The sequence below is a fragment of the Prionailurus viverrinus genome, chromosome D3 (genome assembly GCF_022837055.1).
Source record: "Prionailurus viverrinus isolate Anna chromosome D3, UM_Priviv_1.0, whole genome shotgun sequence".
Lineage (NCBI taxonomy): Eukaryota > Metazoa > Chordata > Mammalia > Carnivora > Felidae > Prionailurus > Prionailurus viverrinus.
The window spans coordinates 1,600,089-1,624,665 of record NC_062572.1 but is presented as its reverse complement, the minus strand read 5'-3'; the positions used below and the strand labels follow the sequence as shown (position 1 = coordinate 1,624,665).

Sequence of the window (24,577 nt, the reverse complement as noted above, 5' to 3'; positions counted from 1 at the left end):
GCCGGGTCCACACGGGGCCCCGGTAAATGCGTGTTGACTGCTGGCCGCCCATCGGCTGTGCCCATCACTCCTGTTTGCCTGGTCTCTGAACTGGTTTCTTTCTCGGTAACGTCCCTCCAGCTCTTACCTCCTGGCTCCAGGCTGAAGTACCTGCAAGGTCCTCGCGTGTCCCCGCGGGTGCTCGGTGAGCTCCGGCTCATCCTGCTTAACGGTGGGAATGAGTCTGGCTGCGATCAGCTCCCCTCGGGGCCTCTGAGCCGGGCGTGTGGGGAGAGCCGCCTGGAGAACGTCACTGGGGAGCTGGCCTCACATGGACACAGGAAGGAAACAAATGCCCATCATCAGTGTTCTGATTTCGTCTATCTCTACAGTTCTGGGAGAAATCGGGCACTGGCTGCTGGAATGTTCCCTGAGGTCAGAAAGGGTCAGGGCTCCAGTGTAGCATTTGCTCAGCTGCAGACACACCTGGTGTCCCGTCAGCAGGAGGCACGTCCCTTAGGAACCGTCTCCTCCTCCCATGGGACACGGTCCTGAAGGAGGCCTCTGTCACCAGCGGGAGCTCCCTCTGCCCCAGCGCCGTCCCGTTTCCGTCCACCCTCCCCTGCGGGGCCCTCGTTCCTGGAGGTCAGTGCACTCAATGTATTCACACCTGGGTGGTATCTGTCCTTGGGTCCTGTTCTGGGGGCCCTGCGTGTCTCCAAGTCAGGCAGGGGTGGGGTGGAAAGTGGGGGCGTCTTGGGGAGGCGCCTGCCGAGAAGGAGGCTTCTGCCAGAGGGGCCTTCCTGCGGCAGGTGGAGGAGGCTGGACCGCTCTTTGGGCTCCAGTCGGTTTACTTGGGATCAGCGACCGGAAACCACACCTGCCACATCCCGTACACGCCGGTTTCGGTGGATTTGCTGCTGATCTCGGTGCTAGAAATTGCTGGGCCTCGGGAGACGCCTGATAAGCAGAATTCCACGAGGGAGACAACTTCACACAAGCCACTGCAGTCCGGTCTGCTGCCAGCGTGGGGGTCTGTAATTTTACGAAGGCGAGTTTGCCCTCTCGGGGCTCCTCGGCTAGAAGATGGCGGTGGCTCCTGGGATGGAAGGAGCCGGCTCAGGTGGGAGTCTGGCACAGACATGGCCCCACGATGACCCTTGTTCCTGCCGAGGTCACAGGTGTGACCCTGAGGTCATGCTGTCCCATGCTCCGCCAGCCCCAGGATGGACCTGCTCCTTCCCGCTCTGACTCGTTGGTGACAGAGCTCTGGCCGCCTCATTTCCTGCCAACACCTGGGCAGGGTCCTTCTAAAGCTCATCTTGAGTGTCTACACCCCCTCTGGGTATTGATCCTATATCCTGTCGTTTTGTGTCCAGGACGAAAGTCAGTGTTTATTGCCTAGAATGGAATGGACACTTGGACCCAGCGTGCGCAGTAGCCTTGGTGGTGCCTGGGCGTGGCCTCTGACCGAACCCCGCCTGAGCACCCAGTGTCTTCCTGCCTCTGGCCAGCACGTCCAGCAGGTGTGGGAGCTTCCTGGTCACAATACCGATATCCCCAACCCAATTTTGAGGAGAAACAGGTGCCATAGAAGGCAGGGCTGGGAAGAGGTGGGACCCGAACGGAGTCTGGGAAGCCTACCGGGCTGGAGATGCAGCCTGGGGCCACCGGTCACAGGAGGGAATCAGAATGACCTTCCCAGACAGGCTGGGCGGCTGGAGGTTGCCGTGGGATCCGCTGCCATTGGGACACAGACTGGGCAGAAGGGGAGGGGAACCCCTGCCAGAAGGAAACGCAGGGTCAGGGAAAATGGGCACACGTGAGTGTCCTGTCCGTCCACATCTCACCTGGTGGTTCCTCCCCAGTTGAAACACCGTCTGGGGTCAGTGACTCAGCTCCCCCGAGGGCTGTGAAACAGTGGTATCTGGTCATACCTGTTTGCCACCTCTGGTGGCTGCCATTCTCCTGCGAAGCAGAGCCATTGGGAGGCAGGAGTGGCTGAGTCCCGTCTCTGGAATCATCAGTGTACAAAGTAACGGTGGTCCTGGCTAGGACTTGCCTATAACACACGGACACAGAAAACCGTTATTGAGAATGTTTGGGAAAATTAGAATATAATCTGGGTGTCAGACTGGGGATGTTATAAACTTTTGTAAACATGATGATGTCGTCTATAGGGAAAATGTTGCTCTCATGACTTACACGCAGGCCAGAAAAACCAAAAACTCTTTCCTTCCCTAAGTGACCCCTGAGAGTCACTCACTCCTCAAGAGTACGGTGAAATCAGGAAGACTGCGGGCGTCTTGCACGCACATGTGCACACACGCTCACTAGCAGCGTGGGGTAGCCGGCACAGCTCAGAATGGCGCGGGATTTTACATGTCTGGACTCTGAACCTCCTCTTCTTCAGTCCTGCCCGCGTCCCCTGTGACTGAGACTCAAGCTCATTTGAGGAGACGGTTGACGGTTTAGGGTCGAACGTGGGCAGTTGTGTGCTGTTCTCGGGTCTTCGTCCCTCCCGTGTCCTCACTCGTCCCGGACTTTGGGTTTGGACACGCGACTCGCTTTGGCCGATGGACGGAGTCAGATGGGACGGGGCCGATTCCACGCTGAGACTGAAGACGCCTTGGATGTGTCCTGGGTCCTCTTACAGCTCTGCTCTTGTCCTGAGAAGGACAGGCCTAGGCTAGCCCGCCGGTCCCGGGGAGACGAGGCACGTGGTGTGGGTTCAGACCAGGCCAGAGGTGCCCCACTGCTGACCCGTGAGTGGGTCCCGCCAGACCACTGGAAACCCCCGCGAGGAAGGCCCGGGTTAGCCGACGTCAGCAGGTCTGCAGGCCCGTGAAGACAGACGGCTGCTGTTGCAGGGCCTGTTTCGGGGAGAGTCATGCCGTCCTCCGTGGCAGTAGCTGACCGACAGGGTCCCCTTCCAGTCCGGGCAGCCAGGAGTACATGGGCGTCCCGGTCCTACACGTGCCTGGGCCCCTCACCCCACCGAGACAGCAGCTCTGGAAAAGTTGGGGGAGCCACCTCCCTACCGCATCAGTGAGGTTACCAGGCGCTGTCGGGCTCCACTGCTTTCCAGACGCTTAACGGGCAATTTACACCTCCTGTAATAAACACATAATTATTGCTTATGAAGGTTTTGGGACTGCATTATGGGAATGATCTATCTTTGCTCAGGAGTTAGTGGGAAAAAATACCATCCCCGACCAAGCCTCCTCCTGGACGGTGACGTGCAGCGTGTTTATCCACAGCAGGGGATCGGATCGCAACGGGCTTTTATGTTCAGACGCAGGACTCCCCACCCTCCCCCGTGAAAACCCTCCCCAGTGGGTGGACGATCAAGCGGGTAACACGTCAGACGGTGAGAAGTCGTCCCCGTTCCTGGGGAAGAGACTTCTAACCCTCCTCGCCAGCGCTGGACTGATGTGGGGACCCCGAGGCCGCAGAGCTTGCGGCAGGTTGTACGGACCTGGTGAGAATCTTCGTGCTTATCCAGTCGTCCTAGGAGGGCGGCAACACAGCCTAGCACGTCATCAAGACCCCGTGATGGGGCAGTGAGGGCCGGGACCCCCCAGCCAGCCGAGGACACAGGCAGGCCTGGGCTGGGAGAGCTGCCTGGAGGCCCCGGTCCCGCACGCGCTGTGTTCTGGAGGACGTTACAGGACTTTTGGGAAGCGTTCAGAAGTACCCTGTCTGTGCTCCCACGGGCGTGGGCCTGACATCGGGTGCAGCCACGTGATGTGTTTGGGCCCGTTGCAGAGGGATGCCACCACAGTTAGAAAAGCGCTCCGTGGTGAGCCCTGAGAACAGCCTGCCGGCCAGCCCCCTAACCCAGGAGGACAGGAGACACAGGATCTGACCCCAGGCCTGCGGCTCAGCGGGAGCCTCACTTGGCTTAGCTGCTTCCACCCCCTTCCCCTGGGTGAACCCCACTGCGTTCCCTGAGGACCACCAGCCTGTGCCCCTCCAGCTACATCTTCCCCACCACCACTGCCCAGAGGGCCCCCTGCTCCTGGTGCAGAGCGCCTGGCTTCAGGCTGATGAGTTGTCTGGGCTGAGCCAGAAATGGCATTTGAGAGCAGGTCTAGCTGCTGCCCTGCCAGGGAGAACGCCCTGAGTGACGGCTCTCCAGCACAATGACACAGATAAACTAAGCCTTCCACATATAATAAAACCAGTCTCCCTTCCACAGGCTTTCCTCCTGAGGGTGAGCACTTAGCACAATCTACAGTTTTAAGATCAGGTTTGCGAACTATGGGTTTGCTCGTCCTGCTTCCAGAAGCTCTGGCACAGCAGGTTCTCTGGGCCACCTGCACAGCAGGGTATGTGCCCCCAACAGCCTGTTCCCGAGGGCAGCACTGCACCCTCTGACATCACTCACGGAGAATCCAGGGGCTTGGGCAGGCCCCCGTGCTCCCTATTTCTGCCCTTTTGTCCCCAACGCTTTCCTTGAGATCACGGGTCAGAACAACCGTGCTTGGCGTGGGCTTGTTCAGTTCACATGGGCTAGACCTGTGGGTACCTGGCCTTTCTGAGAAATGCCGTGAAATTCCCACTTTGCTTCTGTTCTCTGTTTCTACCTGCTCTGCTGAGTTACCACGCACATAAAAGAGAAGGCGTGTGCTGATAAATTGGGCAAGTGTGTATCCATATGAAACCATCACACAGTCAAAGTGAGGAGCGTATGTATGACCTCTCATTAATATGGCTGTGCTCGCAGGCTCAGGGCACTTAACAAGCTTTTAAAACACATAAGGGACAGAAGACTAGCCAAATTGTTGAAACAAAAGAATCCTCTTCAAAAGAAATTCCAGGAATAAATGAAAGCTAAAGAATTGCTCAAAACAGATACAAATAATATAACTGAACAAGAATTTAGAACAATAATCATAAGATTAATCACTGGCCTTGAACAAAACATAGAAGACAGCAGAGAATCTATTGCTTCAGAGATCAAGGAACTAAAAAATAGTCATGATCAATTTAAAAATGCTGTAAATGAGGTGCAAAATAAAGTAGAGGCGGTGACAGCAAGAATTGAAGAGGCAGAGTATAGGTGTAATAAAAGCTAAAAATATGGAAAAATATGAAGCTGAGAAAAAGATAAATTCTGGACCACGAGGGGAGAATTAGAGAAGTAAGTGATTCATGAAATGGAACAATATCTGTATCATAGGAGTTCCAGAAGAGAGAGAGAAAGGGGCCAAAGGTGTGCTTGAGCAAATCATAGCTGAGAACTTCTCTGATCTGGGGAAGGAAACAGGCATTGAAATACAAGAGGCACAGAGAACTCCCTTCAGATGTAACTTGAATTGAACTGCATGACATATCATAGGTTTTGAAACTGGCAAAATAAAAAGATAAAGAGAGAATTCTGAAAGCAGCTAGGGACAAACGGGCCTTAACCTACAAGGGTAGGCACATAAGGGTAGTAGCAGACCTATCCACTGAAACTCGGCAGGCCGGAAAGGAGTGGCAGGAAATTTTTCATGGGATGAATACGAAAAATATGCAGCCAAGAATCCTTTATCCAGAAAGCCTGTCACTCAGAATAGAAGGAGAGATAAAGGTTTTCCCAAACAAACAAACACTGAAGGAATTCATCACCACTAAACCAGCCCTACAAGAGATCCTAAGGGGGACTCCATGAGTGTTGCAAAGACTACAAAGAATGAGAGACATCACTACAAGCATGAAACCTACAGACATCACAATGACTCTAAACCCATATCTCTCAATAATAACACTGAATATAAATGGACTAAATGCTCCAACCAAAAGATATAGGGTATCAGAATGGATTAAAAAAAAAAAAAACAATACCCTTGTATTTGCTGTCTATAGGAGACCCATTTTAGACCTGAGGACACTTTCAGATTGAAAGTGAGGGGATGGAGAACTATCTATCATGCTACCAGAAGTCAAAAGAAAGCTGGAGTAGCCATGCTTATATCAGACAAACTAGACTGTAAACTAAAGGCTGTACCAAGAGATGAAGAAGGGCATTATATCATAATTATGAGATCTACCCATCAAGAGAGCTAATAATTGTGAATGTTTATGCACCGAATTCAAAAGCACCCAAATCTGTAAAACAATCACAAACATAACCAATCTTATTGGTAAGAATGTGGTAATTGCAGGGGACTTTAATACTCCAATTACAACAATGGACAGATCATCTAGACAGAAAATCAATAACGAAACAATGGCCCTGAATGATGCACTGGACCAGATGGACTTCACATATATATTTAGAACTTTTCATCCTAACGCAGCAGAATATATATTCTTCCCAAGTGCACATGTAACATTCTCCAAGGTAGATCACATACTGGGTCACAAAACAGCCCTCAATAAATACAAAAGAATTGAGATCATACCATGCACATTTTCAGATCATAATGCTATAAAACTTGAAAGCAACCACAGGAAAAAGTTTGGAAAACCTCCAAATGCATGGTGGTTAAAAAACATCCTACTAAAGATTGAATGGGTCAACCAGGCAACTAGAGAAGAAATTTAAAAATATATGGAAAAAAATGAAAATGAAAACACAACAAACCAAACCCTTTGGGATGCAGCAAAGGCAGTCCTAAGAGGAAAATACGTTGCAACCCAGGCCTATCTCAAGAAATAAGAAAAATCCCAAATACAAAATCTAATAGCACTCATAAAGGAACTAGAAGTAGAACAAGAAAGAAATGCCAAACCCAGCAGAAGAAGATAAATAACAAATATCAGAGCAGAAATAAACAATATAGAATCCAAACAAAAAACAAAAAGCAGTAGAACAGGTCAATGAAACTAAGAGTTGGCTTTTTGAAACAAAATTGATAAGCCCTAGCCAGACTTCTCAAAAGACAAAGAGAGAGGGCTCAAACAGATGAAATCACAAATGAAAATGGATTTATCACAACCACTCCCTCCAAAATACAAGCAATTATCAGAGAATATATGAAAAAGTATATGCCAACAAACTGGACAACCTGGAATAAATGGAAAAATTCCTAGACACCCACACACTACCAAAACACCAACAGGAAGAAATAGAAAATTTGAACATACCCATAACTAGTGAAGAAATTTAATCAGTTATCAAAATTCTCCCAACAAATAAGAGTCCTGGACCAGGTGGCTTCCCTGGGGAATTCTACCAGACATTTAAAGCAGAGTTAATACCTATTCTCGAGCTGTTCCAAAAAGTAGAATGGTAGGAAAACTTCCAGACTCATTCTACGAAGCCAGCATTACCTTGAATCCTAAACCAGACAGAGACCCCACAAAAGAGGAGAACTACAGGCCAATATCCCTGATGAACATGGATGCAAAAATTCTCAACAAGATACTAGGAAATCAAATTGAACAGCATATAAAAAGAATTATTCACCATGATCAAGTGGGATTCATTCCTGGGCTGCAGGGCTTGTTCAGTATTCACAAATCAATCAATGTGATCTATCACATTAATAGAAGAAAGGATAAGAACCATACGATCTTGTCAATAGATGCAGAAAAAGCATTTGACAAAATACAGCATTCTTTCTTAATAAAAACCCTCAAGAAAGTTGGGATAGAAAGAACATAAACATTATAAAAGCCACACATGAAAAGCCCACAGCTAATATCATCCTCAATGGGGAACAACTGAGAGCTTTCCCCCTGAGATCAGGAACACGACAGGGATGTCTACTCTCACCACTGTTGTTTAACATAGTGTTGGAAGTCCTAGTATCAGCAATCAGACAACAAAATGAAGTAAAAGGCATCAAAATTGGCAAAGAAGTGAAGCTTTCACTTTACACAGACGACGTGGTACTCTACATGGAAAACCTGAAAGACTCCACCAAAAGGCCGCTGTAACTGATATATGAATTCAGCAAAGTCACAGGGAACAAAATCAATGTATAGAAATCAGTTGCATTTTTATACACCAATAATGAAGCAACAGAAATAGAAATAAAGAAACTGATCCCACTTACAATTGCACCAAGAACTATAAAATGCCTAGGAATAAACCTAACCAAAGATGTAAAAGATCTGTATGCTGACAACTATAGAAAGCTTATGAAGGAAATTGAAGAAGACACACGGAAATGGAAAAACATTCTGTGCTCATGGATTAGAAGAATAAATATTGTTAAAACGTCAGTACTACCCAAAGCAATCTACACATTCAATGCAATCCCAATCAAAATTGCACTGGCATTCTTCTCAAAGCTAGAACAAACAATCCTAAAATTTGTATGGAACTACAAAAGACCCGAAAAACCAAAGTAATAATTGAAGAAGAAAACCAAACTGGGAGGCATCACAATCCCAGACTTTAGTCTCTACTACAAAGCTGTAATCATCAAGACAGTATGGTATTGGCACAAAAACAGACACATAGACCAATGGAATAGAATATAGAACCCAGAATTGGACCCAGAAATGTATGGCCAACTACTCTTTGACAAAGCAGGAAAGAGCATCCAATGGAAAAAATACAGTCTCTTTAGCAAATGGTCCTGGGAGAACTGGACAGCAACATGCAAAATAATGAAACTACATCAGTTTCTTACACCATACACAAACATAAACAAAATGGGTGAAAGACCTAAATGTGAGACAGGAGACCATCAAAACCCTAGAGGAGAAAGCAGGCAACAACCTCTTTGACCTTGGCCGCAGCAACTTCTTAATATATCTCCAGAGGCAAGGGAAACAAAAGCAAAAATGAACTATTGGGACCTCATCAAGATAAAAAGCTTCTGCAGAGTGAAGGAAACAGTCAACAAAACCAAAAGGCAACCGATGGAATGGGAAAAGATATTTGCAAATGACATACCAGATAAAGGGTTAGTATGCAAAATCTATAAAGAACATAACCAAACTCAACACCTGAAAAACAAATAATCTAGTGGAAAAATGAGAAGGCGTGAATAGACACTTTTCCAAAGAAGACATCCAGATGGCCAACAGGCACATGAAAAGATGCTCAACATTACTCATCATCAGGGAAATACAAATCAAAGCCACACTGAGATACCATCTCACACTGGTCAGAGTGGCTAAAATGAACAACTTGGGAAACAACAGATGCTGGCAAGGATGTGGAGAAATGGGAACCCTCTTGCACTGTTGGTGGGAATGCAAACCGGCGCAGCTGCTCTAGAAAACACTGTGGAGTTTTCTTAAAAAATTAAAACTAGAACTACCGTATGACCCAGCAATAGCACTGCTAGGAATTTACCCAAGGGATACAGGAGTGCTGATGCATAGAGGCACATGTACCCCAATGTTTATAGCAATGCTTTAAATAATAGCCAGATTATGGAGAGAGCATAAATTTCCATCAACTGACGAATGGATAAAGAAGATGTGGTTGATATATACAATGGAATACTATTTGGTAATAAGAATGAAATCTTGCCATTTGCAGCAACATGGATGGAACCAGATGTATTATGCTGAGTGAAATAAGTCAGCCAGAGAAAGACACATATTTTTTCACTCATATATGGATCTTAAGAAACATAACAGAAGACCATGGAAGAAAGGAAGGGGAAAAATAGTTACAAACAGAGGGAGGGAGGCAGACCACAAGAGACTCTTAATACAGAGAACAAACTGAGGGAGAAGGGGGGGTGGGGGAGAATGGAAAGTGGGTGATGGGCACTGAGGGAGGGCACTTATGAGGATGAGCACTGGGTGTTTATGCAAGCCAATTTGACAATAAATTTACATTCATAAAAAATAAAAAATAAAATGATGCTTATAAAATAACAAAAAAAAGTGATGAGCACATTCAAACCCCCCAACTTCCCTCGTTCCCTTTTGTCACCCACCGGCCGCCCAGCATCAGGTGCTCTGCATGCAGTCTCCATGATGTACTTCGACTTCCTAGAATGTTATGTGAACAGAGTCCTGCCATTGGTACTCACTTTGGCTTCTCTTCCTCAAAACAATGGTTTTGACCTTGTCCATGGATTTGCATGTCTGTGGCTCACCCCTTTGGTGCTGAGCAGGTGCCAGTGTGGAAAGACCGCAGCTTGTTGATCCAGTGAGCTGGGGATGGACGTTCGGTTATTTCCGGTTTTGCTGATGACAAACAAAGCTGCTCGTTTGTACAGGTGTTTGTTTTTTTATTTTTTTAATATATTTTTTTAATGTTTATTTTTAAGAGAGAGAGAGATAGACCATGAGTGGGGGAAGGGCAGAGAGAGAGGAAGACACAGAATCTGAAGCAGGCTCCAGGCTCTGAGCCGTCAGCACAGAGCCAGACGCAGGGCTCAAACTCACAAACCGTGAGATCATGACCTGAGCGCGAAGTCGGACCCTTAACCGACCCAGGCGCCCCTGTAGAGGTGTTTTTACTGTAGGCATTTGCTCTCAGTTTCCCCGGTGAGAATGTGGGAATGAACTGGCTGGGTTGCATGCATGTGTGTGTGTGTGTGTGAGAGAGAGAGAGAGAGAGAGAGAGACCGTCTGAGCAGCCGCCATATTGTTTTCTGGAATCGTACCATGTCACAGGATCACTCGCAGGGCATGAGACCTCTGGTTGGTTCACACCCTCAGCAGCACTCTGTCACAGGTCTGAGATGTTGGCCGTTCTAATAAGTGCGCGAGGGTATGTTAAAACACCTTTTCGGGGTATAATGTACATACCACACATGCAAGGATTTTTAGTAAGTTTAAAGAGTTGCAGAGTGCCGCCACCATCCAATTTTGGAACATTTGATCTGTGGTCTGCTTTGGCCGTATTTTCGTAAAAGGTACAAGGCTTCTGGTTGATACTCAATTTGTACACGAGTGTCCAATCTTTCCAACACCATTAGTCGCACAGACTATACTTACTCCATTGGATTACTGTTCCAACTGTGTAAAGAGTGAGTTTCCATGGTATTGCGGGTCTGTTTCTGGATTGTATGTTTTGTTCCCTCAATTACATTTCTACTCTCTGTGGATACCTCACTCTCTTGATTCCTGTAACTTTATATGAATTACTAAGATTGGCTAGAGCATTCTTCCAACTCTTTCTTCCTCAAAATTGTTCTGATTGTTCTCTTCCTGTGCCTTTTCATATGAATTTTAGGATCAGCTTGTCACTCCCTACACGTGACTCCTGTGAGAATTTATTGTTCTGCGTGATACACATAGGTTGTTTGGGGAAGAAGACGTCCCTACTCCCGCGTCCTCAAATACGTGAGCGTGGGTGCTCAGTCGGCAGACGGGGGTGGCCCTGGGGATCCGGCAGGAGGACCGAGTGGGTCTGCTCCCCAAATTAGCAGGCCTGAGCGGCCAGCACACAAGGCCTCATGTCACTTGTCCTTGGGCAGAATTGCCTTCATTGACCCGACGTCTGGGGCAGGTGCTTCAGGCTGTGTCTGGGTGCAGGCCCACAGGGGTCTCCAGCAGGGAAGCGAATCTGGGGAGGATCAAGGGAAGGAGACAGTGGCCCAGTTGATAGAAGAACCACAGGCGGCCGGGACATTCAGTCCACAGACCCGATTGCTCCCAGGTGCACATTTCTCTATTTCCCATAACCAGACTCATTGTATGTTTGAGCTAATGTTATGACTGATGTGAACAATGTAATTTAGCAATTTCTAAGGGGATTCAGATAAGATCCAAGTAACGTTTCAGGAGCTTTGTGAAAAAATCCCAGGAGCTACCCGCAGCCGTGACCCTGAACAGGAGTGTGGGCACTCAGGCAGCAGGAGGTGCCGTGTCCACTGCTGGAGCCCAAGGTGGGGACCCTCCCTGCCCCTGCCCTGCCCCCGCTCTGCCCCTGCTGAGAGCAGAGTGGACAACTGCAGGGGGTGGGGACGGGACCGTGGGGTCTTGACCCTACAGCCTGAGAACCCTTCTCGGGTCCCCGGTCCTGACTCCCTCCTAAGCCCAGCCTCTGTGTCAGGATGTTCATGACAGGGAAGGTGTACAGGGAACTTTCCAGAGCCTTTCTGGACCCCATGATGGAAATGGTGCAGCCAGGAGACAAGGCCATAGGTGTCCCTGTGCACAGTGCACATCCACTGCTGGGGCCATGCTGAAGGGTGAGCGTGTGCCCTGGGGTCACTCACACATCTCAGCGTGTGATATCAAAACATTGGGGTCCTCCAGGACCAAAAGCGGGAGCGTGCAGCGCACTCTGGGACAGCGCTCGATGGCAGGCCCTGCAGAGACTAGCTGGTCGTGCAGATGTGTTATTTACACCCGGGGTCTCTGCTGTGTGTGGAGTGACGGGCAGGTGGTGAAATGTGCTTTATAACACGGTTGCATTTAGGTGTGAGGAGGGGTGTATATATTCCACGCGCTACGTGTGTGCTCTTTTTTGACCGAAGCAGAATTGACACAGTGTTGTGTTAGCGAAGTGTGCGATGACGTAGTGATTCAGCAGTTCTGCGCACTACCTGGCGCTCACCGTGGGAAGCGTCGGCACGGCTGTCACCAGACGGCGTTGTTCCGGGCTTCTTGAGCGTATGCCCTCCTCTGGGCTTTTCGTCTCCGTGACGTAAGCATATGGAACGCGTCACGAATTTGCGTGTCCTCCTTGAGCGAGGGCCGTGCTGACCCTCTGTCCCGTTGCAGTTTCCGAATGTGTGCCTTTTTCTAAGACAAAGTGAAATTAAGAGATGCGGCGTTGATTGCTATGGGTGAGGGGTCTCCGATGGTGGAACTGTGGGCGGGCTGCTTCTCGGACCCCCTGCCTCGCCTGCTCTCCTCTGCGGTGCCGTCGATATGCGTTCCTTGTGCAGCTCTGAGAAGTTGGCTGTGCCTGCTGGCCCCTTCGTCCCTGGGCACATGTCTTGGTGAGAATGGCCCCTGAATGTCCCCGTCGTGGTGAAATGCACGTTGACGTGTCTCACCGGCCCCGCAGACCCGCGAAGACAACCCAGGCGGCGCTCATCCTGAACAGCAGTCATCTGCACACGCGGTGAATTTCAGAGTGTCTGAAATTTCCGTGGTCTCGTCCGTGTACACACTTTAGTTTGCCTTATGTTTTCGTGCATGGACAGAAAGTCTCCGAGTGAATTATCCCCAGATGTTTGTGCTTACCCGTGAATAGGTTAATTCCCTTTGTATCAATCATTTCATCCCACAAGGATTCCATTTAAAAACTCTCTGATGGGCAACTGGCAGGAGTTGGGTTCCCCTGTTCACCCTGTGAGTGACCAAGGGGCGGAGCATCCGGGGGCGGGGCTGAACCAGAGGGGTGGGGTCAGGTGGGTCAGCCAGGCCAGGCTGAGGGCAGGGCAGGCAGGAGGAAGAGAGTTGGGGGTAGGGCAAAGCCTTGGGGCAAACCAGAGTGTGCAGTAGGGTAGGAAGGTGGGGCCAGACAGGGAGTAGAGCCTGCGAGGTGGGTGGGGCCAGGCTCGGGGGTGTTGCTGGAGTAGAGAGTCTCGGCTGGATAAGGATTGGGTCGGGTCAGAGGGTGGCGCCAGATAGGAGGGGCTGTGCTCTGTCGGTGGGTGGAGCCTTGCCATGGGCGGAGTTAGGTTGGAAGGGGCGGGGCAGCTTATAGGGACTGCTGTAGGGAGGTCATGCCAGAGAAGGGCCGGTGGATCAGAGGCCAGGGCCAGACAGCAAGGTGGGGTCATGCTGGTGGGTGGAGTCGGGTCAGAGGGCAGGCCTGGTTGGTGGGCGGGGGTGAGGAGAGTTTCCTGACTACATAATGGAGGGCGGGTGGTAATAGAGGAGAAGGGTGGGGGCAGGCCCGTTGGCTTGGCTGGAGCAGAGAGTTGGGCCATGCATCATGGGAGGAGTTGGGTCAGGAGGCGGGGCCAGGCCAGAGGGTGGGGCCCACAGTCCTTCCCTGGGGATGGCACCTGTGATGTGAGGACCACCTCAGAGGGTCTCCCAGTTTCTGTCCTGGCATCTCCTTCGCTTGACCTCAGGGAAAGGGGCGGGGGAATCACACTGCTGTCTCAGCACATGCGCAGCAGCTGCCTGCAGGCACATCCCCCCAGCCCCTATTCCACTCTTCACTGCTCATTCCCTCTTGCCCTTAGGAAATCGTAAAGCTGAGTTTAATAGTATCCTTTTTATTTTTATTGAATTTGAGACTCCTAAGATTTTATTCTTAGGAAATCCCTGAAGTGTGTTTTATGCTTATCTTTTTATTTGAAACTATTCTTGCAAAATGTCCCTTGCTGTTTTGTGGGCATATATTTTAAACACACATCAACAGCCCTGTGTTATATCTTTCATTCTGTTTATGACACTTGTTTTTACAAATGACTGTTTGGCACATGTGCTCCCATGGCTAAGCGTACAGGAGCTCCGTGGTTCAAACCCGCGTCGTCCTCTGAGGCTCACCCTCCCCAGGCTCCCTCTCCACTGTCCCAGGAGACCAGGAGGTGGCGGCCCCCACAACACGCTCAGGGAAGCCCCTGCTGCACGTCCCTGTGGGGCCGGGTCCACATCTCCCTAGGCGCGTGCTGGAAGGACAGGACCGCGAGCCCCTGGCCCCACCTCCTCTCCCACAGACCCGAGGGTCCCACACACCCACCAGCCAGATGCCGCGGGCCACGAGGAGACCCCAGGTGGGGCGCGACAGTTCTCATCACAGAGACCTCTTCTCCACGGGGGCCACCCCCCATGGGCAGGTCAGGTGCACATCCAAACATGCAGCCGATACTGCAGAGGGACAGGATAGGGACACACCCACGTCATCCCAGGTAGTTTCGTAGAGAGAGATACGCGATGCCAGTTATTATAGTTTGATTTCGGATGAAGGACGGAGAAAGTTCCCTCTATCTGGGTCCCATGTGGTGTGCTCCTAAACACGTGGGGTCTGTTGGGAGGGGATGGGCACGTGGACGGGCTCCACCACTGGTGATGCCCCTTGAGCCCCCGAACGCAGCCCACCTGGGTGGGGTGGGGGTGACCCCAGAGTGACAGGAGCCAGGGGGAGGGAAAAGCACTCAGATGATCCATGAGAACATGGTCCTGCGGCTCCTGTGTCCCTGGAAGATTCTGAGTGTGTGGGAACAAGCCGTAGCCCGCGGTTCGGGGGTGAGTGTGGCGGAGAAGCGGGTGTTCAGCGTGCAAAGGCCTGGCGCGTGGTTGCGTGTTTCAGTGCTGACGGGGATCCAGGAGAGCAGGCGGGGCCGCAGGGGAGGGGCGGTGTGGGAGTGCAGCTTCAGGGAGATGAACAATTCTGTGTGGGAGGAAAGAGGTAGAGGTGGGTGGGAGCTTCTGAGTTGATGAACACGTGGAGATCTGGGGAGTGTGGTGTGCCGGGATCAGGCGGGGAAGCCCCGGGCCCTGTCTGCTTCCCTTGCCCTGTGCAGCTCTCTCATCTGTCTCTTCCTGAGTTGTAGCCTTTATGATAAAGCAGTAATCTAGATGTTTGAAGTCAATTCAGTGAGTCATATTATTTATATTTTATTTCTGCTGCCTCAATAAGTACACTGGAAGGCGCTGCCCATGCAGAAGTAGCAGCTTGTGCTGTGACACAAGTAACCAGCGTTTCTGATGCATATCTCAATTTTCTTACTTGCATTGTGTAATCAAAAGAAGGAGATGTTTCTATCGTGTAATTAACAGTCACAATTATTGCAGACACAGAAATGGAAACTGTTACGGATGCTATTGCTGACAGCCTCTTCTACTTTTTTGTCACACTGGGTCCTGTTCCTACAAGGGGTGTGGAGGGGAACGGCAGCAGAAAAGGTCTCAGGGAATCTAGATGAGGACCTCGGGCTGTGTGTGAGACATCCATGGAACGGTGTCCTTGCAGGGACACAACTGGAGCCGGCCTGTTCAGCCTCCCAAGGCCTTGCTCCGCCCTCTTGATGGGGACACAGATTTGACAGCTCCTTTACACCAGCCCTGGTGCATGATGGACTGGATTTCCGCATAAACAGAGTTAATCTGGAAGAATCTTTAGGAGCGGAAACTTTTCCAGCCGGTGCTAGACCAGGGAGAAAAAACAAGAAGTCTTGCGATTTAACTCGAGTTGATGAATTCTGGCAGCAACACAAAGGAAGTCCATTGGCAGAAGTTGTGGAATCAGTTTAGTGAGAAGCAGAATCTTACAGAGCACAGGAAATGAGGTCAAATGACTTAAAAGCCTTATGGGCCTGGAGGGGACAATGAAGCAGCCATGAGTGTGCTTTCTGAGAATCCATCTGGGCTATGTCAGCCGTTGGTTCTTTGCCAAACTCCTTGGAAAACAGACTTCCTGATCTGCATTCAGACGTTGCCACTGCTGTCTGAAAACATATGAAGGCAAGAACACTGGGCATATGTTTTGAATGTGAAGAAAAAACACGGAGCAAAGCTACTCTGGATAGATCTCTTGTACATGCAATCAGACCATGATGCAGAAACTCCCAGAGGTCCAAGTGCTGTTGCTTCCCTGCCCTGTGGAGGCCCAGCAGGCAGCTTCCGAAGCCGATGTGGGGCGAAACAGAAAGCTTCAAGTGATGTCGCATGAAACCTCAACCCCGATAACGTAGACAGAGGCTTTGGCTCCCGCCCCCTGGGGCATTATTGCCACCCAGGTGAAGGGCCTCTTGTCCCGAGTCATGAAGACAGGGGACAGCTGGGTGGTGGGGGGAAGGGCAGCTAGAGGACAAACAGCGAAATCTAGGCTTCTCTAGGCAGGGATGAATGAGGCCCTGAGGCAGGACTGTAGGTGCTGGACCCCAAATACTATGTGGCAGTGGCAGCTCAGCTCCAGAGAACAAAAGTCTGTTCCAAGAGGCAAGTGCTTCTGTGTTGGGAGAAGGCAACTACACCGAATGCCAGAATCTTGTTGACCCCAGAAAGGGGAAACCAGGCAAACACATTTTATATGACTGCAGTGAACATCTTAATGCTCTCATAAAACTTCACAGCTGTCACAATTTGGACAAGAAAAAGTGGCTGGAGTGTCACCACAGGGAGGAGCTCCCAGGTAAGGCTGTCATCTCCTCCCTGGACCCGGATCCCCTCCCACTCAGCTGGTCAGCTACAGCTCCGGGGGCGGGGTCACCCTGTGCACGCCCCCTTCTCCAGGAGGTGTTCTGTAGTCCTCCTGGCAGTGACCTTTGGATTCTGATTCAGCTTTAATGAGTCCTCCTAACAGCATGCGGTGACGTGTCAAAATTACTTTCTCCACCTGACGCAGAAGGTTTGATCTTTGATTCCTCCTTATCCCCAGGACACCTGCGGGCACGGCGATGTCTTGATTCATCTGTGATTTAACATGGGGATCTCCCAGTGTGGGGAGTTGCATTCTGTGTCACATGTACAACAGTGCAGGCCACACCCTGGCCAAGTATGACCAGAGTCAGAGCTGCATTCTAAGGAGCTGTCACTGGGGACGCCTGGGGGCAGGTGCGTCCCTCCTTGGGGACCTGTGCTCAAGGTCCGTCCACAGTGAAACAGCAGCGGCACATTGACTGTGACTGCACATCTGCAGTTGGGCGTCTGTCATTCATTTCCTCCCCGCTTTGCTGTGGGACACCACCTCTTCCCTTCGTTGGTTCTCGCGACAGCTTTGGAGTTGGTTTCTCCTTGACCCAAGGGTTTGACCACCAGATATTCACAGTCTTCAGGAGACGGAGGAAGCAGCAACTTGGGGCCAAAAGATTTCCTAAGTCAGAGCCACCTGGGCAGTGACGTACACGCCGAGTCCCTCGCTGGGCTCTTGGGACAGATAAAGCCAAGCGTGTAGCATTCCCCAAGTCCGAACACACCGCACGTGAGCCGGGATGGGGGAAGGCCACCGTCGCTATGGCTGTTTCTCTCTCAGGTGTCTCTCCTCCTCCCAGATCAGGGCCACTGGTCACCTGCCCGAGGAGCCCCTTTCTCACCTGGGCCAGGTGCTCTCGGCAGTCAGTGCTCCTGGGCAACCTCTCTGTCTCAGCAGCCTGGGAGTCCTGCGAAAGTGTCCACAGAAAGATGATGAATACGGGAACATTCTCGGAGTTAACCCCGCTTCCCCAGGTGCAGACTTGCTCATGTTCGCAGGGGTTCCCGGCACCTCTCTGGAGAGACCAGTGTAGACGGCCCAGTGGTGGAGAATGGTGTCAATGGCCTAACTTGGGAGCATAGTCCGCCCCCTACTTGGCCTCACTCCGCTCTCTGCCTCCTCCACCTGCACCTGCCTCTCCAGGGCTCCTTGCTGGGAACTCCCAGGAGGGCCCCCCACAGTACTGGCTGGGATGGCCCACTGTCTACGCCAACACAGTCTGCAACAGGACAGGTGGGGTGGGGGGCTGGGTGTGAGACGCTGGAGGGAGCACCCTGGGGTGGGGTCTCTGTGAAGTGGTCGGGAGATTCCCGGCACAACTTGGTCTGCTGGAGGGTCTGAAGATTCTCTGCCCTTACAGTCATGAGTCCATGCACGTCTCCATCTCCGGGTGACTGTCCGTGCTCTGCCCTCAGCACTCGTGAAGGATGAATGGCTTTGTCCAGTGTTTATTCAAGTGCATTAACGTTTGGCCCCACCCAGCACGAGCGGCAGGACGCCAGCTGCAGAGACGGTCCCCTGGCAGGTCTGATTATCATGCCTGATACCCGGTCACTGCCCATCAGAATAACACGCTCACATCCCGAGCCCAGCTCAGCTCTGAGCACTCAGTGCGCTGTGGGGACGCAGGGCCCTGGATGTGTCCTCGGGGACGCCACACAGGGTTGGAGGCTGCTTTCCTCAGCGAGGGATTCCTGCCGAGCACGTCGAGTGTGGCAAATGTTGAGAAACGAAACCAGTTCAGCTCTGCCCCCCGTATTCTGGCAGGCTTGCTCGGAGCTCCCTGTACCGGGCCCATCGGACACGGAATCGGCCCGAGAGTAGTCACTGCATGTAAACTACGGCATTTGAGAGGATCAGACAGTGACAGGCACTCATCCACGGGGTGTGGGTGGAACCCCATGACCTCTCGACAGGGTCGGCTCATGAAGCAGGTTTCCTGAGAAATGTCAGAGGCGGCCTCTCCTCACATGCACTTTTAATCCTGACGTTTTACGTTTGTCTTATCCAGGAATTCTTTCTCTCAGAGGAGGGTGACACACACAGACGGGTCCCCACTCAGGTGTTGTTTATCACTGTCAGCACCAGCGGCCGCTTCTCCTCTGTCGTCCTCTCTTCTAGCCCATCGCTGGAACGTCTTCACACGTTTCGGCCCCACCACGTGCTCTGTGTCCTTCCCCCTGCACCTCCCTGGGCTCTGCTCCGAGATGACCTTGTGCTCCTGTCCCTGGGAGGGGCCGTGGCTTCGCAGAGAGCTGTGCAGAGTCTGGAGTCAGCCGGCCAGTGGGGGGCCCGTGCTGCCCCCGCGGTGTGGCCTGGGTGACGTCACTCCGTCTCTCTTAGCTCCGTCTCCTCGTCTGTGAACTTGGGGGTTTAAAGAGGGCGTGTCATACAGAGGACGAGGGACGAGGTGTATACATATGGAGTCAGCACTGAGCCTGAAACGTTAGCTATCTCTGTGGTCATTTGTACAATTGTCTGACTCTTCTGCTTTGCAGATTTCTTTTTTTCCTTCAGGAGATGTTGCTCCTCCGCAGGATTTCTCTGCTGGCGCCTGGCTATTTGTAAACATCTAAGGTGACTGACATTAGAACCGAAACAAAGGGAGACAGACGGGGCAGTCCCTGCTGAACAATCACAGTCCCCGTATCTCAGGCATCTATTGTGTGCCAAACACCGTGTCCGCTTGCGACCTTAATCCGCGCAACATCCCGCCGAGACAAGTACTGTGGTTGTGTCTGTTTTGCAGATGAAGGAAATGAGGTCAGAAGGTTGAAATCACGTGTCCAACTCCCGTGGCTGGAAGGGGCAGAGCCAGTATTTGTACGAGAGATGGGGGCCTGAAGTCTGCGCTTCTTCTCTGTGCCATGTTTTCTGTCTGCTCCGTTCATAATTCAGAAGTCCTCGGCCCTCGGTGTTCTGTAGCACGGTACAAGCCAAACGGCAGGAAAGCTTTTACTCTAGTTCACGGTTTGCTGAACGCCAGCCTGGGTCAAAGATGTGTTCAGTTCCTCGGTTTCCCTTTTTGAGCTGAATGGTTGGTTACTGGCCGGTTCATAGCGACCTGCCGTGTTCTTGGCTGTGAGCCGAGTTCAGAGCCAAGTCTGAAAAGGATGCTCACGTGTGTTACTATGATGCATTTTCTCCCACATGAGCATTATAGTCTCCGTCTCGCTAGAAATTTGTTCCTTCGTATTCTCCATATTTTCGGCTAGAAGCTTTAATGTGATGATCAGAGTTGTTCTAAATTCACTGACAGCTTTCCAACATCTGGGTCACATCGAGTCTGGTTGTATCGATTGCTCTGTCTCTTTACCGTGGGCTTTCCCCCTGGTCTTTTCTTGTGTCTTGTACTTTTTAGTTGAAGGTTGGCCATGGGAATGGGCAACGGAAACAGAATAATATTCACACCTGGAAATGTGCACGCCTCTTGTTTAGCGAGGGCCTCTCTTGGCGGCTGGGGGTGGGGGGCGGGAAGGGCGAATGAATCTAGCAGGAGTTCAGCTGAATTGGATGTTGCTGTTTCGTGGTTCCCGTCAGTGTGCCACAGCCATCAGGTTCTTCTAGTGCTACCTTGTGCCTCTGGTGGGGATGAAGGTGCTAGGGATTTCTCTCAGTGTCTGTGCTCCAGCCTCAGCGTTAGGCCATACCTGTGGGCCTGTGCCTCAGGCAGGGTCTCTTTGCACACTGGCCCCTCTCCCGGGTCCTCTGCTGTGACTTGTACTCAGTGCCGGCTGACCTCTCGATGGGGGATGGGGCTTCTCTGCTGTCCTGGGTAGTGTCAGGATCAGGTAGGCTCTGTGTCACTAGGTCTCCACCGAGGCTTTCCCGGTGATCCTGGCCCCTCAGTGCCAGCCACACGCTGCCGCGTCACGGAAAAAAATTTTTTTTAACATTTATTCATTTTTGAGAGACAGAGACAGAGCATGAGCTGGGAAGGGGCAGAGAGAGGGAGACACAGAGTCGGAAGCAGGCTCCAGGCTCTGAGCTGTTTGTCAGCACAGAGCCCAACGCGGGGCTCGAACTCACAAACTGCACGATCATGACCTGAGCTGAAGTCAGACGCTCAACTGGCTGAGCCACCTGGGTGCCCCACACTTCCTTGTCATTTTGATGTGTCTTGCGTGGGGGTTTCCTGCCGTCTGCCGGCAGAAGGTATCTCTTGTGGTCGGGGCCCAGGGTGATTTTACAGCTCTTCCCCAGGAGGGTGTTTCTCTGCTTCTCTGACCCCTGCCCTTGGCCACAAAGGGTCTCTCTCCACGTATGTCATGCAGGTGGCAGGTTTGGCTGGGCTCCCCGCGAAGTGTGAGGGTTTTGCTACATGGGTTGAGCCGGGGAGAAGGGCCTGGAAGGGCTTCATTCCTTTCCCACAGTGGCAAGTGTGCCCCTCTCTCGGGCCAGCACCACAGAGGGTGGCGTCCTCCAGTCTCCTGACCTTTCTCTTGGGTTCACAGCAGGGTCCACGGGGCAGCGACAGGCGGTGGCACGCTCACCACGTGGCTGTGGCCTCTCGAACTCTATGCTCACAGGCCAGCCAGCCCACACTGAGCTTTAGAAATCCATGGAACAGTCTAGAAGAAATGTTCTTACCTGCGCTGTGAAAGCCCTGCGTTGCTCTCACTGTGACCCGGACCAGTCAGTGGTCCATCCCCATGTGTTCTGGGAAGCACCTTCCTCCTTTGTGTCAGGTCAGCTGCTCTCCCTGCATCCTCTGCTCTCTGTTGGACTCAAAGCCACGACTTTGTAGGTGACCTGGCCTTCTCTCGTTGCTAGTGTGGGAACATTGCACACTAAGCCCAGCATTGCACAGCCTAAGCGGAGTCCAGAAGTGCCCCTTCTCTTTAAGGGCACAGTGCTTGTCCTCCTAGCTCGTTGTATGGACATTGATCCCATGGCCCGTGCACACTGAAGAGGAAGGGAGAGTGGCCCGCACACTGGGAGAGGCGGTTGGCATTCTGTACCGGGACGTCCCCAGATCGATACGCCTGCGGAAGAACCCTTGAAGAACCCTTATTCAGAACCCTTGAAGAAGGGTTACTGATGCTGACGGCAGGCCCGGCCACCCCCGGGGTCCTCTCAGCATTTCCCTGATGGCCCACACTCGGTATCCAGTAACCCTTGAGTTCAGAAAAGTGGCACCCTTTGTCCCAGTCAGAAGCCCCACGGTGTCAGTGTTCAGGCCTGGACGCTGCCTGGTGGGCACAGACCCGGGCCGTGGGGACGGGGGCTCGGATGACCAGGTGGAGCCCTGCAGCTCCTCACAGGCTCCCGCAGGGCCCCGCAAGCCCGTGTCCCCTTCCGAGCTGCCATCTGGTTGGCGTTCCTCCATCGGGCTGGACAGGTATCCCGGGAACTTCCTGCGAACCCCCGGGTCTCCCCCGGAGCTTGAAATACTCCGTAAGGCATGTGGGCGCCCCAAGAGGAGCGACTGGTCTCCGAGAGGAAGGCGTTTTCCAGAGAAAGACGAGCGAGCAGGATAGGGAACGCGCCAGTAGGTGGTGGAGCAGCTTCTGGATGACCGTGGGTGTGCGCCTGCTGTTTCCCCTGCTGCGAGGAGGGCGTCCAGACTGTGCGCCAGGACCCACGAGGTGCGCCTGACCTGGCCCACTGCCCTCTGCGCCCGACCCGGTGGGGCCGAGCCTGCCTCTTCCACCATCCATGCCGCGCGCGCGCGCTCAGGTTCTTCTGGTTGGTCTCTTTCGCGTCTGGCGGAACGTCGCGTCTGCCTTCCTTCTGCCTAGAATGTTCCTTCTGATGCTCCTCCTTTCCGTCTTGGCACCCGAAGTCCCCGCACGGAGCACTTCTCGGACGCTCTGAAGGTGGCCTCCCGCTTTACTCTCCCCTTTACTCACGGCCTTCATTTCCGTCGTAGCCTCTTCCGCTGTCTGAAATCATCGCTTTGTTACGTGTTTTGTTGCATGTGGTCTGATTCCCAGGCGGGAGGGACCTTGTCAGCTCCGGTCACCACTCATCAGCCCTGAGCAGACACTGCCAGGATCTCAGCACGTGACTGGTGACACTCCCGTGAACGACCGAAGGAGCCGGCGTCTGATGAGGAAGTTCTGTGCCAGCTTCTATCCTCCCAGAGTGGGGGGAGGCGGCTGCTCCCACAACGGGGCAGGGGGGCGGTGCTGAGGAAAGGGTCAGCCCCGCCCCCGGGATTTCCCCAACCCAGTGCTGTGTCCGCCAGCCCGGCTGTCTGTCCTCCGTTTCTCTCCGTCCTCTTCCCTCCATCTGTCCTGCGCCTCCCATCCCCACCCTGCTACTCCCAGTCCTTGGCGGAGCAGCCTTTCTGCCCACCCTGACATCACTGAAGGTCCCTCTAAACCCACCCTCCAGACTCCAGATGGGGTCACACCCACACCAGCCTCCTCGGCCCTGGGCAAACCCTGCTTCCTGGTTAAGAAGAAAAATTGATGCTGATCCTCCTGGGCCTTAGTGCAAATTTGGTGTTTGTGAGGCTGGAAGTAACTATTTTCCCCAAAGAAGTGTGCTCGTAAGTGTAGAGGCAGAATGCCAGGCAGTCAACTCAGGTGTGTGAAATAACTGGATTCCTTTAGAACTATAGTTTTCCTCCAGAGCCTTCACTCTGCCTAATGGCAGAAAAAGACAGATTCAGTTCCGGGTGAATGGCGTCCGTCAGGGTGTGAGATTCCTCTTCTAGACAACACAGGGCTTTCTCTGTCCTCTCTCAGGTGCCTCTAGGCGGCAGGTTGACATGGGGTCAGGGTGGGACCCTCAGTCGTCACGTCCTGTGCCAACGTCTGCTGACCACGCACGTCCCCAGTCGGGGTCTGGTCCTCATGGTCAGTGTGCCTGACCTCACGTCCCCTGACCCAGCACGTGTCCCTGGTGCCCCATCCCTTCTGTGGGACTCAGGGTGCCACACTGTTCCCCCCCCCCCCCCCCGCTTATCGGGATGTGCAAACCCAGAGGGTCTCTCCTGGGTCCTCTCTACCCTGAAGCCCCATCTGCCAGCTCTTCTCCCCCTGCCTTCGCTCTGGCTGTGCGCGGTCCCCTGAAGCCACTGCTCCCAGAATCCCAGGTGGGAAGCCAACCCAAGTCCCCTGTGTTCGGGCCTTGGATTTTGGGGTGAGGGGGGTGTCTGCCATTCTGCCTTTCAGAGCTGGTGTGGGGGAGGGTGCTGGGGAGGGCCTCTCAGACCCTCCTCTCGTCTCCTCTTTCTTTCAGATTTCTCTTCCCCAGCCCAGAGATTGCCTTCCCCTGTTAGGGGTGGGAAAGTTGAGCCTCGGGTCCAGGAGCGAGGGTGTCACAGTGGGGCTGGGTGCTCCTCGCCCAAGGTGACGCGACCTCATGTGACCCCGGCCACCAGTCACTATCTCACATGGTGACTTTGCTGATCAGGCAGGAGGCAGTTTCTGTGACGGGTCGGGTGTGCACAGAATAGTCGGAGGACTGGAGATGAGGGTTGGCCACGGGCCTCACCTGGCCCCCCTCTGCTGCCACTGCCCAGTGCCGAGCACACCCTGGATGTGGGGGGCGGGGGACTTCCATTCTCTGAGTCTGCTCGTAGTTATGTGTCTGGAAATTGGACCAGCACAGCCCGTCCCCAAGCTCTGCTGTCCCAGCCCTGGCAGAGCCTCCCGCTCCTCGTGACCCGAGATGGCTCACGCTCACCCA

The 24,577-nt window shown here is 52.5% G+C and overlaps 1 pseudogene; it reads left to right on the top strand.

The window, feature by feature from the left end:
- The first annotated feature begins 12,711 nt into the window (after positions 1-12,711).
- On the top strand, positions 12,712-24,167 carry LOC125149313 (sec1 family domain-containing protein 1-like; annotated as a pseudogene).
- Positions 24,168-24,577: the final 410 nt, after the last annotated feature.